The following is a 13713-nucleotide window of genomic DNA, read 5'->3' as shown; positions in this document are numbered from 1 at the left end:
CATGGGTTCAGATCCCCCTCCCAGCCAGATGCCAAAAAAAAAAAAGGAAAATTGAGATGCATACACATTAGTGTGAATGCTGCTTTGACCCTTGGACCCTGCGTAAGTAAGGTAGTCAGTCTCTAAGATGACCCCAATAATCCCTGCCTCCTGGTATTCACACCCCTCCCACATCATACCAGGGTCTGTATAATACTGTGAAATGATGGTATGTCACTTCAAGATTAGTTTACAAAAGACATTGGGGTTTCCATCTTGATTGTGCACTTGTGCACTTGTTCTCTCTCTCTCTCTCTCTCTCTCTCTCTCTGTGTGTGTGTGTGTGTGTGTGTGTGTGTGTTTCTTTCTCTCTTCCTCCCTCCCTTTCTTTCTCTTATTACTCACTCTGGGCAAAATCTAGCTGCCATATTGTGAGCACCCTATGGAGAGGCCCATGTGGCTAGAAACCAAGATCTCCTGCCAACATCCACGTGAGTAAGCTCAGAAGCAGATCCTTCAGCCTTAGCTAACTAAGCCTTGAGATGATGAAGCCCTGATCAACATCTTATATGCAACCACATGGAGGACCTTGAGCCAGAAACACCCAGCTAAGCCATTCTTGACTTGATATAATAAATGTTTGCTGTTTTCAGCAACTAAGTTTTGGGGATAGTTTGTTATGCATCAATAGATGATTAATACACCATGTTCCCTGCTCTCTAGTGACGAAGTCCTCCAAGTAACAAGGCTGCTGCTGCTGCGGTAGTTCCCGCAGTGCAAGGAGTCCCACTCACTCCTGAGGTAGGCTATTGTATCCAGCTTCCCAGAAACACAAGCAGAGGAGCTTAAGTGCATGCCAGGATAGGGGGAAAGTGTTTCAAGAAAGAGCATAGGCCAAAATCAAAAACAAAAAAGTAGTTCAGAGGGGCCATTTTAGATACCACAAGAGTAAGTGTAGAAGTGTCCGTTGTCAAATAGATTATCAGAACAGAAAGGAAAGAATAATGACATTTAAGAATCAGAGATTTGTTGAGCAGTGAAACTGTGGACCAGGTTTTCTTTTTTATAGTTATTACAATGTTTTTAGTACAATAAATAAAAATATTTTCAATTTAGAGAAACCTCAGAAGGAAACAAAGACAGAAGGTGGAAAAGTCTTGCCCTGGTTTGTACTTTTCTTGGTTGGTACAGAGATGCTTTAGAACTGGGCTGTCTGGATTCATGATCCTGGCTCTGCTTTGCTATGTGATCATAAGTGACTTAACTTCTTACTGCCTCAGAATCCTCCCCTACAAATGGGGATTATTTTAATAGCTAATTCTTATATAGGGTAAGAGGGAAGACTAAGTGAGTTAATGTATGTAAGCATTTGAATAGAGCTTGAAGCAAATTAAGTACAATAGAAGTGTGAGCTCCTAGTCTTCCTAGTGCTTTGATAAGTGGGAGGTCATATCACCCTCAAGCCTGAGAGTAATTATCTTATCTCACTTGAACTATAGAATCATATAGGGCGGGGTAGGGGGCAGATGGGGAAAGGGAAAAAGGATGGGCCACAGCTTGAGTCTGACATAGGATTCAGAACAGATATGTACTGATGGTGGTAGAGCAAGCTCTTAGAAGTGGGATATTTGAATGAGGAACCAAGGAGTGTCCTGAGAAGAACTGACTGCAGAAAAAGAGATTGGAGGCATAGAAGATTTGCTAAGGATAATGGGTAAAGCCAATTTTAAGCAAGACATTCAATCTGTTGCTTCCTGATTATTCCTACTCAACCCCTGTGGACTTTCACTTAAGTCCAAGGAGAAGAAATTCTATGACTAAGAACTAACAGCTATTTGCCACAAAATCAGCATAACGCAAAAAAGGGAGGAAGTCAGGCATTGCCGTGTTGAGGGAATTGACAAATAGAGTGAGAAGTGTCACCAGCACTATCGAAGCGTGGCACAGTGGTACACCTTTCACACGGGGAGGCATTGGTGCAAAGCTATTTGGGGCCAATCGGTGGAGGATGATATTGACCCTTTAGCCAGTGGTAGAGAGCAAATTACCTCTGGGGATTTGGAGACTTCAGGAAATGCCATCACTTATGGAAGTGGAAAGAAGGAAATGGCCTTTATTATGAACACATGTGAGAACATACGTGGTGACTCCCAGAGGCGATGATATGGGGGCTTCTGAAGGAGGTCAAAGCACTGACAATAGTGGAAAGGATGTCGAATCTAACCACCATCTGATTTAGAACTCATTCCAAAAAATTTGCTTGAATATCTCCAGTGATGGGAACCGCCTACCTCCCCTGATAGCCAGTTTCATCTCTGGATAGCTCTGACTTTCTTCACACCAAAATTGGCTCCTAATCCTTTTCTCGGTATGCTTTTGGGGCTATAGAAAAATGCTAATAGCCCCTCTGCAGGAAAGCTCTTTTATTATTTAAAGATGACAGACATGCTCCATGAGTTGATTCTTCCCTGAAGTAAACATCTCCCTTTTCTTCATTTGTCCCTTGTAGTGGGTTTAATTATGTCCCCCAAAACTCCCTGAAGCTTGAATTGTGTCCCCCAAGTTTTATGTATTAGAAACTTAGCCTCCACTGTAACTGTTGAGAGGGTGGGAAATCCTATAGTGGTAATTGAAAGGTGGAGCCTTAAAGAGGTGATTAAGGACTAGGTGATTTATAAAGAAAAATGAAATTTATTGCTTACAGTTTCTGAGGCTGGGAAGTCCAAAGTCCATCTGGTGGTGGTGACAGTGACCCAGGGGTCTCACATTACAAGATAGTGGAAGCAGAGCGAGCAGAGAGCAAGACAGACACTCCTGACTTCCCAGCCTCAGAAACTGTAAGCAATAAATTTCATTTTTCTTTATAAATCACCTAGTCCTGTGTATTCTATTATAAGCAACACAAACGGACTAATACATCCCTCACATGACACAGTTTTTTGTTGCCTCACCATTTAAGTCACTCTTTTCCAAATTTACCCTAAATTGTCTATGTTTTTCTTAAAATATGGTGTCAGGAACTGAACACAATATTCTAGGAGGACTCAGCTCAGCTGAGAGCAGAAGGAAGCTATTTGTCACCTGCTAGCCCCATCCCAGGAATCTTTGATTCCCAACAGCACAGTGTAATATAAATTCCTATGCTGCACTGGGATTCTGCTTTTCAATCACATGTTAAATTAGGGTCGAAAGAATAACAATTAAAAAAAAAAAAAAAAAACCTCAAGAAACCCACTAGCCCAGGAAATAATCTTGGCATATCAATTCACTTCATTCTAAATCTTTAACTCTCAAATTATGATGCACCCACCACTCCTAAGGCCTGTAGAAATTAATGTTGTCAGCTTTAAAAAAATAACAACTTTTATCTCTTTCAGAAACTCCTGGTTGTTTCTCTTAGAAATATGTGCTTAGGGGGAAAAACATGGGATTGATGACAGGTCTGAATTATGTACTTTTATCCCAAGAATATGCGAACTTATCTCCCGTAAAAGAATTCAGATGGGTTTTTTATTTGTTTCTGAAATTATGTCATGTTTACACTTTGATAATAAAAATGATAAATTGATTTCTTTTGGAAACTGTCTACCTGAGTAGATAATTATACGCAATAGATTAGTATTTTCTTTTTAATAAAAATTTACTGTATTTTTTTATATTTACATTTATATCTAGAACATTTAATGACAGTCATGAATAATAATTAATCCAAGCATGGTTGACTACACAGTACAACTTCATAACATTTACACTATTAATGGTTTGTTTACTAAACTTTTTCTCTTCCACATCACAACTTCAACATTCCCAACATGTCCCATATTTTTATTTTTTTATTTCTAATAGCTGAGTTATACATAATGAGTTATACATAAACATGCCCTTATTTGTGTCATATTTTAAAACACCAGTCAGAGCTGGCTGGTTAGTTCAGTTGGTTAGAGCACAGCCTTAGAACACCAAGGTCATACATTCAGATCACCGTATGGGCCAGCCAGCAAAAAAAGCCCCCAAACACCAGGCTGCTTCATATCTCTTTACCTTTAGATATTGTTCTGGGAATCTATTGCTGCATAACAAACCAGTCTAAAAGTTGACGGTTTAAACAACAATTATTTATTTTGCTCATGAATCTGAAATTTGGTCAGGGCCTGGTGGAAATGGCTTATCTCTGTTCCACACAGTGTCACCTGGAGCAGTTTGATTGAACGCTGGAAGACCTGCTTTCAAGATGGCTAATTCACATGGCTGGCAAATTGGTGTTAGCTGTCAGGTAGGATTTCAATAGGAGTTGTGGGTGAGGATCAAAGTTCCTCTTTACCAAGATTTTCCGTGGGCTGCTTGACTTTCTCGCAGCATGGTGGTTGGGTTCCAAAAGCAAGCATCCCAAGAAAACCAGACAAAAGATACAAAACCTTTTCTAATCTAGCCTCATAAGTTACATAGTGTCAATTCTCCACATTTTATTTGTGGAAGTAATCCTATCAATCCACCCTGATTCAAGGAAAAGGGATTTAGACTTCATCTATTGATAGGAGAGTAAAAAGTTTCTAGGTTTTAAGGGACTAGAGATATTGTTGCAGCCATCTCTGGAAAATACAATCTGCAACAGATACAGGAATCCCTTTTCCTCGAATCCCCTTTCCCTCTTTGTCCTCTATGAAACCCAGTTTACCCCTCAGTGCTCTGCGCAGACATTACTTCCTCTGTGAAACATTTTTCAAACAGTTAATCACCACCTCTGTTGGGAGCCTGTAGCCCCACACCCCTCCTTGTGTGACCATGCCTGCGTGACAACCTGCTTGCGCCAAGATGGCCATGCTTATGTGATAACTGCCTTGTAATCTGTTTGTGCCGGGAATTCTGTGTTCCCGGCTGTGCAAGTTTACTCAAGGGTGACCTTTATCTTCTTTCAAGTTTCTGCTTTGCTGTAAAGATTGGGGGCTGCACTGTGTCAGGAATGTCCTGTCTTTGTTTCCTCTCAAGACCTTATCGCATTCCTGCATTCCTAACTTCCTGCAGTATGCCTGCTTCTTTCCTATATAAGATGTAACCTTAGAGCCAATAAACGAGACTTGATCAGAATACTGTCTTGTCTCCATTTCTCGCGTCTCTTGTCTCATCCCATTCCCACTTCCCCCTCCAGGGTCTGCGTTGAATATCCCACAGGTCGGGACACACCTCTGCTTTGTCACCTATGTGCTTTATATATACCTCTATTATTCCCCATTATACAATGTCTTGCAATTATTTGTTTGTCTCACTTGCCCATTAGACTATAAGCACTTCAAGAACCAGTACAGCAAACACTGTTGGCTCTCTGTCAGCCATCACCAATGTGCTCAGTCCTAGGTGATGGAGTCCTGATAGTTCTAAAGCATTCTTCCACTCCCATATATATCACTCCCATTCCACAGCTGAGTTCTGCCCTTAGAGCCAGCTTAGTGGGGCCCCTCACCTGGGCCTGGAGATATTAAAAATGTGGTCCACACACCAGCAGCAGGTTACCACCCGGAAGCTTGATTGAAGAAATGCAGAGTATCAGGACTTACTTCAGACCTATTAAACCCGCATTTTAATAAGATCACCAGTGATTCGCTTCCATATTAAAATTTGAGAAGCATTGCTTTAGAGCACACCTCTTTGGCTCCCTTCTGAGGAGTTAGTGCGGCCAAGCTCCATCTGGAGCCCATGCCTCTGCTTCTAGACCATGCCCAAGTAAGCAGGACAGTGGACAGGAATTCTGTTGCCCAAATGGCTCCAAGAGAGCTTTTTCTTAGCGATTGCTTGGACTTCTTCCCTGGATCTGTACTCAAGAAAGAGGACTTTGTTACTGGTGTGCACATCTCTAGGTTGAAGGGGTGGCCAAGGTGGAGCTGTTTGTAACAGGGCTAGGGGAGGTAGGGTTGGAACTTGTACCTATGGGCCAGGAGAGACACACACACACACACACACACACACACACACACACACACACACACACACACACAAAGGCAAATGAAGCCCCTCCGGGTGTAATACAGAGCTAAGGGGTGGGAAGAGGAGAGAGTAGGCTGTGTCTGGGACTTCCATTTGTACCCTTGCCCCGGGCCCCAAAATAGGGGGCAAACTAACAGAGATACTTTTTTAGCCTCTCCGATAGAATACTGATAGGGATTGCATTGAGTTTATAGACCACTATGAGAAGAATAGCCATCTTGACAATATTGAGTCTTCCACTCCATGAATGCAAAATATCTTTTCATTTCCTTAAGTCTGTTTAATTTCTTTCAATGATGTTTTGTAGTTTTCAGTGTGCAAGTCTTACATTTCTTCTGTTAAATTTATTCCTAAGTATTTTATTCTCTTCACTGTTATTGTAAAGGAATTTTCTTAATTTCAATTTCTGATTGTTTATTGTTAGTATATAAAAATACAATTAATTTTTGTATTCTTGTACACTTGCTAAAGTCCTTTACTAGTTCTAGTGAAATTCCTTTGGAATTTTATACAGGACCGTGCCACCTTCAAATAAAGACAGTTTTACTTCTTTCTCTGGGTGCCCTTCATTTAGAAAAAAATATTTTTTATTGCACTAGCTGTAGAAACTTCAGTACAAATTCGAATGAAAGTAGTGAAAGCAGGCATCCTTTTCTTATTTCTGATCTTAGAAAGGAAGCATTTGGTCTTTCAGCATGAAGTATACTGTTAGCTGTGGGTTATTTATATAATGCTCTGTATCAGGTTAGGGAAGTTCTATTCTTAGTCTGAGAGTTTTTGTTATGAATGGGTGTTGAATTTTTTTCAAATGCTTTTTCTGCATCTATTGAAATAATCATATGGTTTTTGCCCTTTATTATATTAATATAATGCATCTTGATTTGTTCAGGAATTTTTAGGGCTTCCTGAAGTTCAAAGCCAAAAGTTGTTAAAGTTTCACTTCCTCTGTTTGTCCTGGAGGAAACTAATTTTCTGCCTAGAAATAAAATAATCTGATTGTCAAATGTTACTCCTAGCCTCCTTCTGGAATGTGTCTAGTTTCTCTCCCTCTCTTGAGCTTTAAGTTATCTCAGGACTTTGTTAAAATATTCTAAAAAGAATTAGATTCCCAAGGAACAGATTGGTATAAATTGATATAAAATTTATTTATTTATTTATTTTTATATTTGGGGGGTGGCTGGCTGGTATGGGGATCTGAACCTTTGACATTGCTGTTAACCAGTTCTCTAACAAACCATTCAACTGAGCTAACTGGCCAGCCCCCAATATAAAATTTAAATACAATCAGGTAAAACCTTTGTTCATACCACCTGCTTCTCTGCCATTGCTTTTGCAAATCACCTAGGAACAAGAGGAAAAGAAGTCTCCAGATATTGCTGATCTAGAAAATAGTTGTAGAAATAGAATTGGATACTACAGGAGAGAGATGATGTATTGATAAGGATTCTGGAAAGAATGTAGTTGGGTGAGCACTTTGATGAACAAAACTCAGATTCTTCATCCTGATAATAGCAAACATTTACTGAGTGCTCACTATGTACTTGTACTGTTCAAAGTACATCAAATGACAGCATTTAGGTATCATAGGAATCCTATGAAGTAAGTATTATCATTGCCCTATTTTATAGCAGAGGAAACTGAGGCACAGATTGATGGGACACTTTGCCTAATGACATGCATCTAGTAAGTGGTGGTGGCAGTATGTGAACCCAATGACTCTGCAACCTGTGTGCCTAATCAGTTTGTTACACCAAAACAAAACAGGGGCAATATTAATACTGGGTTCCTGTACCTTGCAGATTACATGAACGTAAAAATACTATCTCGCATAGACAAAATTAGACTCCATCCTTGACTACTATGTCTGTTGCCTACCATTAGAATCAATGCTTTAAGTTCAGAATCAAAAGTATCCTGTGTGAGGTGTCTTTCTATATGCTTAGACTTTAGCAAAAGTTATAAAGTGGGGGTAGGGGCAGGAGGGAGTAGTAGCTTTGTGTTTTATTAAAGAACAAAAGAAATTCAAAAAGAAGAATAAAAGTATTTTCTCTGTGTGTGTGTGTGTGTGTGTGTGTGTGTGTGCAAGAAAACAAACAACCTATCTAAAATTTGGTAGATTTGAACAGGTACTTCAGAAAAGAGGCTATGTGAATGGCAATAAAAAGCACCTTAAGAGATGCTCATGGGGCTGGCTGGTTAGCTCAGTTGGTTACAGTGCTATGTTGTAACACTAATTTCAAGGGTTTGGATCCTCATACTGGCCAGCACCCAAAATAAATAAGTAAATAAATAAATATAAAATAAAAGATGCTCATTATCATTAGTCATCAGAAAATTATAATGAGATACCACTATGCACCTATTCAAATGACTAAAATCAGAAGATTGATAATATTTAGTGTTGGTGAGAGAGCTAAAGGACTGGATGGCTGGAGGGAGAGGAGCTATGATGAGGAAGAGGGGAGACATGGGGATGTGGGAATGGAGAGAGGCTAAAACAGACCACCTGTTCCCAGCCCCATGTAGTATCTGGCTGAGAGCCATTCATTCCATCATTATATTTCTTCTATAATTGTTTTGTCTTTAGTTTTTCAATTTGTTGAACTTCATTCTCCTAAAGGGAGTGAGAGAGAGAATGTCGGGAGAAATTAGAAATGTGAAATGGGATGAGGGGCCAGAAATGTTCAGACAATGATGGCTTACTTGTGTTGCAAATAGTTAACCACTGAAAAAGAGAAGAATGGGAAAGCCCTTAAAGGAGTAGAGAGGAGGGGCTGGGATGTTCCTGAGGCCAGGGAAGCTGGTATACCAACACGATTTAGTCTTGTATTTTTCCTTTTTTACAGGTGTTGAAAAGCTCTTAGAAAGGCTGAATTTTACTTTAATTTAGTGTGTAAATCATATAACAACCTATATTATTGACTTTCAAACTTCGATGTGCATAAGGCTCTTGTGTTGAAATGCAGATTCCTGGGCCCCCTCCCTAAGACCTTGAATCAATTGGTTTAGGATCTGCATTTTATCTTAGATAGTTTGGATGCACTCTCTCTATGGAGTACACTTTGAGAAATACTGACCTAGAAGATTATAGGTGAGAACAAGAAAGCATAATTTTGATGACCATATTCACTACAGAGAAGAGAAAGACAGAAGTGACGAAAAGAAATCTTAGATTAAGAAAAGTGTCAGTATTTATTTCAGTAAGATACCTGTGTGTGTAGTAATGTGTGTAGTAAGAGAGAGCTAAAAGAGCTAAATAAGGTATTAGCTAAGAGGTTTGGAGCCTTCTGATGTGGGGAACATATGCTTTGCTACCTATCACACTGACCCAGACCGGGTCTCTTTACTAGCATATGCCTCAAATTCTTTTTTTCTAAAGCGCATCGAATCGGTAGCAAACGTGAAACATTTGCTGGCCTGTCCACCTAATCCATCATAGTACAATACAAAAAGATACAAAGAGACTGGGTGGATAAAGGAAATCAATACCTGTTTCCTGTTCTTTACCTTAAGATCCTTTGTCTGGTTGCAGTATGTCTCCAACAGAATAAGAAACGTAGCTGGAATTCTCAATCAAAATCAGATAAAAGACAGGCGATAAGACATAGTGTCTCTCCTTTCTGCAGATAAGAAATATGAATTATAACAGGGCCAAATTGTCTGAGCCTACTGCCATTTTTTGATTATTAGAGGTTTTTGTGTGTTTCACAGTAATTTTTAAACTTAATCGTAAGGTATTTAGAAACAAAGATAATATTCCAACAATAGAATGTTAAGGAAATTGAGCAAAAAATTTAATTCTCCCTAAATTACAGGTAATCATATATACCTTCCAATTTAGATTGTAATCTTTCTTTGTAAATCCCTGAAGCTATATGTACCTGACCAAATTTAAATATACTTAACTTGCACACTTTACCTATTGAACGACATAAGAGCTAGTTCATTCGCAATTTCTAACCTGCTGTCCTCACAAAACAGACTTTGCAAAATGTTTTATAAATTGCCTTTAATTTAAATGGCCTTTTATTTTTTACAAACCATGTTTTTAAAAAAATTATAAGGGTCCTTCAAAAAGTTCGTGGAAAAATAATATTAAAGGATAATATGAGTCTTTCCATGAACTTTTTGAAGACCCCTCATATACAGATCTCTCACCTAAATTCTTAGAAAACTGCGTGCTTATTACAAAGATAGTACATTTTTCAAGTAAATTATAGTAGGGATTAGTAAAATAATCAATAGAGTATTTCATTTTCAGTATGACATCCATGCTGATTTTTGATATCATACCTAAGTCATTTCTTCAAAATGATCATATGGTGAAAGAGAACAAACCCTTTTCTTTAGCTTTTGTATAGAAATGCATTTAGTATTGTGCTTGTAGACAGGATCAATAACATTACAGGGGATCCTATGGTGGAGAAAAAAAGCCTATTTGTAGCAGGTCTAATAAAGTTTGTGTTCTTGCCTAATATCCCCACTTTTCCACCTGCAAATGAGAACCAACACTTTAGTGTGATTAATGTTGGCTTCCTTTTATTTATTTTTTTTATCATTATAAAGCAAGGGTTGTACTCCCAAATTGTCCTCCATAAAAGAGGGAGTTACTGAATATCAAAGTTCTTAGCATGTTTTCCTATTATGGGGCTCTCTCTTGATTTTTAAATTTTGAACAATAAAGTAGTATTTGGGAATGAGATACTAGCCTGAAATAACACTTGTTAATATGAGTCTTAGATTCTGATAGAAGTAATCTGATGAAATAACTTAAAAGAAGGCAAAGAAATGTAACACGGTTACAGTAATTACTTCTGGGGGTATGACCTCACAATACTTGTATTGAATATCATTGTAAAAAGCTTTTTAAAGTCACCTTTAAAAGCAATTTAGAAAGTTATTGCATTGAGGAGATCACTAGTACACACTTACAGGATGAACGAAAAGGAAACTTTCATAATACTATACAAATAAGCACACATGATTTGGGATAAATTCCCTGATAAAAACATCATACATGAATTTTTAAAAGGCTGTATTTCAAAACCTTGCTTGAAGTGAAGATGATGTATTCTCAAAAGGTGTTGGGGGAATCCAAGATTAATTCTGTTCATGACAGTGATGTTGTATTTCGTTAATCTGGGTTAGGACTGCCCTGGCCTACAAATTATTACTTGTTCTTGGGAAAAGGATAAGTATGTTCAAGGTTTATTTAACTATTTATTTTTGGTAAACATTTGCTATTAGAGAATGTGTTACTGTGCTAAGAAAGGAGTGATTGGTAAATTTGACTGTTTCCTCTTCTCATATTGGAGCATAGATGTGACCAGAAACTGGACTTAGCTCCCACCTGAAACGTACCACATGTAGGTTTATCAAAGATGATGAGCCCAGACTTTGAGTTGTGAGTTCTCCACCTATAGCCACCCCAATCCCTTTATCATTTTAATACACATGGAGGGTCCTGTCAGGTTAGTTCAGTTGGTTAGAGCACAGCCTTGTAATACCAAGGTCAAGGTTGGGTTCCACACACTAGCCAGCTGTCAAAAAAAACCACCCAAAAACGCACATGGGTCCTTTTTGTGCTTTCACTTGGTAGAGGCAGCATTTGTGTTTTTGTTGAAGGGTCACCCCCAAGCAACTGGAATCCAATTTGCCTACACTTGGGGAGTTGGAAGTGCTTGGGAATTTAAGATCCAGAGGCAGTTCCTAACCAGTGGCTGATGGATGTGGCCATATAAATATGCCAGCTCCCTTGCCCTCTGATGGGAACAACTCTGAGGAAGTACCTATACTGTCGTCAAAGCTCTCTTGTAGAATTGAGCCAAAGTTACCTCCTGTAGGACTTTGCTTGATACCCTTGCTTGGCCTTCCTTTTCTGGTCTCATTTCCCCACTCTCTGCAGATTTACTTTGGGACAATTTCCTAGTAAATCACTTTCACATAAATCTTCATCTCAGGGTCTTTATCTAGGAATCCCTCCTAAGACAGGTGGTTCACTGTGAACCTTATGATTTTCCTTACTTGGGTCATGGAAATCAGACCTCACACTGATGAAATGAACCTGGAGCCAAAGGAGATGTGTTTTCCTTTTTATAGTGGATGCTGCCCAGATTGCTCATTTAGGACTTAGACACTCATCCCCCCAGCTGCTGGGAACCCTGACAAATCACATCCTTCTCTGTGAATTGCCATTAGCCAAAGGACAGCCCTCAAGGCATGGCTGTTGAATGTGGGAGTTCAAATCCAGGTCCGCTTGTCTTCATTTAGGACAACTTTGAAGAGCTATCCTAACTCCAGGGCTGAGAACTCTGTTTGATTCACTGAAATTCAATATCTCCCTCTCCCCAACCCTGCTTTGCTTAGGCCTCCACAGTGTTGTTCTCAAAGGCATTCTTCCAAAAACTATTGTTAGTAAATCTCTATCTTAGAGTCTGTTTTCTAAGGAAACTGACCTAAGACATTCTTCAACCCAGAGAGGGAACCCAGAGACCTGAGCGCTGAAGTTTAGAGATGCCTGGAAATAATGGCTCAAAGAAGTGAAGTGATTTGTCCAAGGTCACACTCACACAGCTTGTAAGGACTGACAGAGTCTGACTCAGACCACTTGTGTTTGAATCTGGACCACCCTCCTCTTCCATTTGCACATAAACAACCAAAATATGTGGCAACATTTTATTTTTGAAGATCAGTAGTGAGTTGTTTTTTTGTTGTTGTTGTTTTTGTTATTTTCTTTAATAGCATTTTTAAACACTTTATTTTATTTACTTGTTTTTATTTTCTTCAAATGAAAACAAGCACTAACTAAACACTCTTCAGGATGATGGGCCATTTTAATCTTTTCTCTACTAAGTACCTTTCTATTTATTTGTACTCTTACCAGGATTAAAACAGGCTTATTCTGGCAGCCTATACTCAGAACAATATCTGCAGCAATACTGTGTGCTCTCAGAATAAGCTTCTGTAAGTTGGAAGAAAGTTTCCATCACGTACTAATGACAACATTTCTCACTGGGGCAGATGCCCCAGAGAATAGCAGCTTAATGGTAGAACTTTCATTAACTGCCCAGACAAGTTCCTGTCAACTACAATTAATGACTAAAGAAATACATGAATGTGAACACACATACACACCATGGATCCAAGCTCTCTTCCATTCACCATCTCATATCAGGCTCTGTTGACCTATGAGCAAATAGGACTAAATAAAAAATGTCCATAAAGTTATCTGTTGTGCCTAGCTGTGCTATAGCTGCAGAAAATGAATAGGATTATGCCTGTTGTTTTGCCAGATATGACATAGTCTTAATAAAATGAAAGACATAATCTCCTCTGCTGTGAAGGCTTAGAAGAAAATAAATTCTGGAGAAAGTATTCTTGACAACATTTAAAATTAGATCTACAGTATTTTACTCATATTTATTAAATACATTTAATTAGTACTGTCATTATGGGAGAGGAAGTAGCAAAAGGGAAAAATAAAAGGTGAGAATATAGATTGGCTGGCAAGAATGAGAGTGCGAATGATAAGGGGCCAAACCTGCTGTTGATTGATTTCTCCAATTTAATTGGTTTTCTGATCTACTGTGGCAATTTTTCTCAATTGAGTTCAAGAAGATAATAATAATGTTCTGCCACTGCCCAATACAACTTTTCTGTAACTGCCATGTTCAATGTGATAGTCACTAGCCACATGTGGCTATTGAGTACTTGAAATGTGACCAGTGCGACTGAGAAACTGAACTTTAATTTTAA

The sequence above is a fragment of the Galeopterus variegatus genome, unplaced genomic scaffold (assembly GCF_000696425.1).
Source record: "Galeopterus variegatus unplaced genomic scaffold, G_variegatus-3.0.2 Scaffold12031, whole genome shotgun sequence".
Taxonomy (NCBI): Eukaryota; Metazoa; Chordata; class Mammalia; order Dermoptera; family Cynocephalidae; genus Galeopterus; species Galeopterus variegatus.
Note: the sequence above shows the minus strand (reverse complement) of the source record.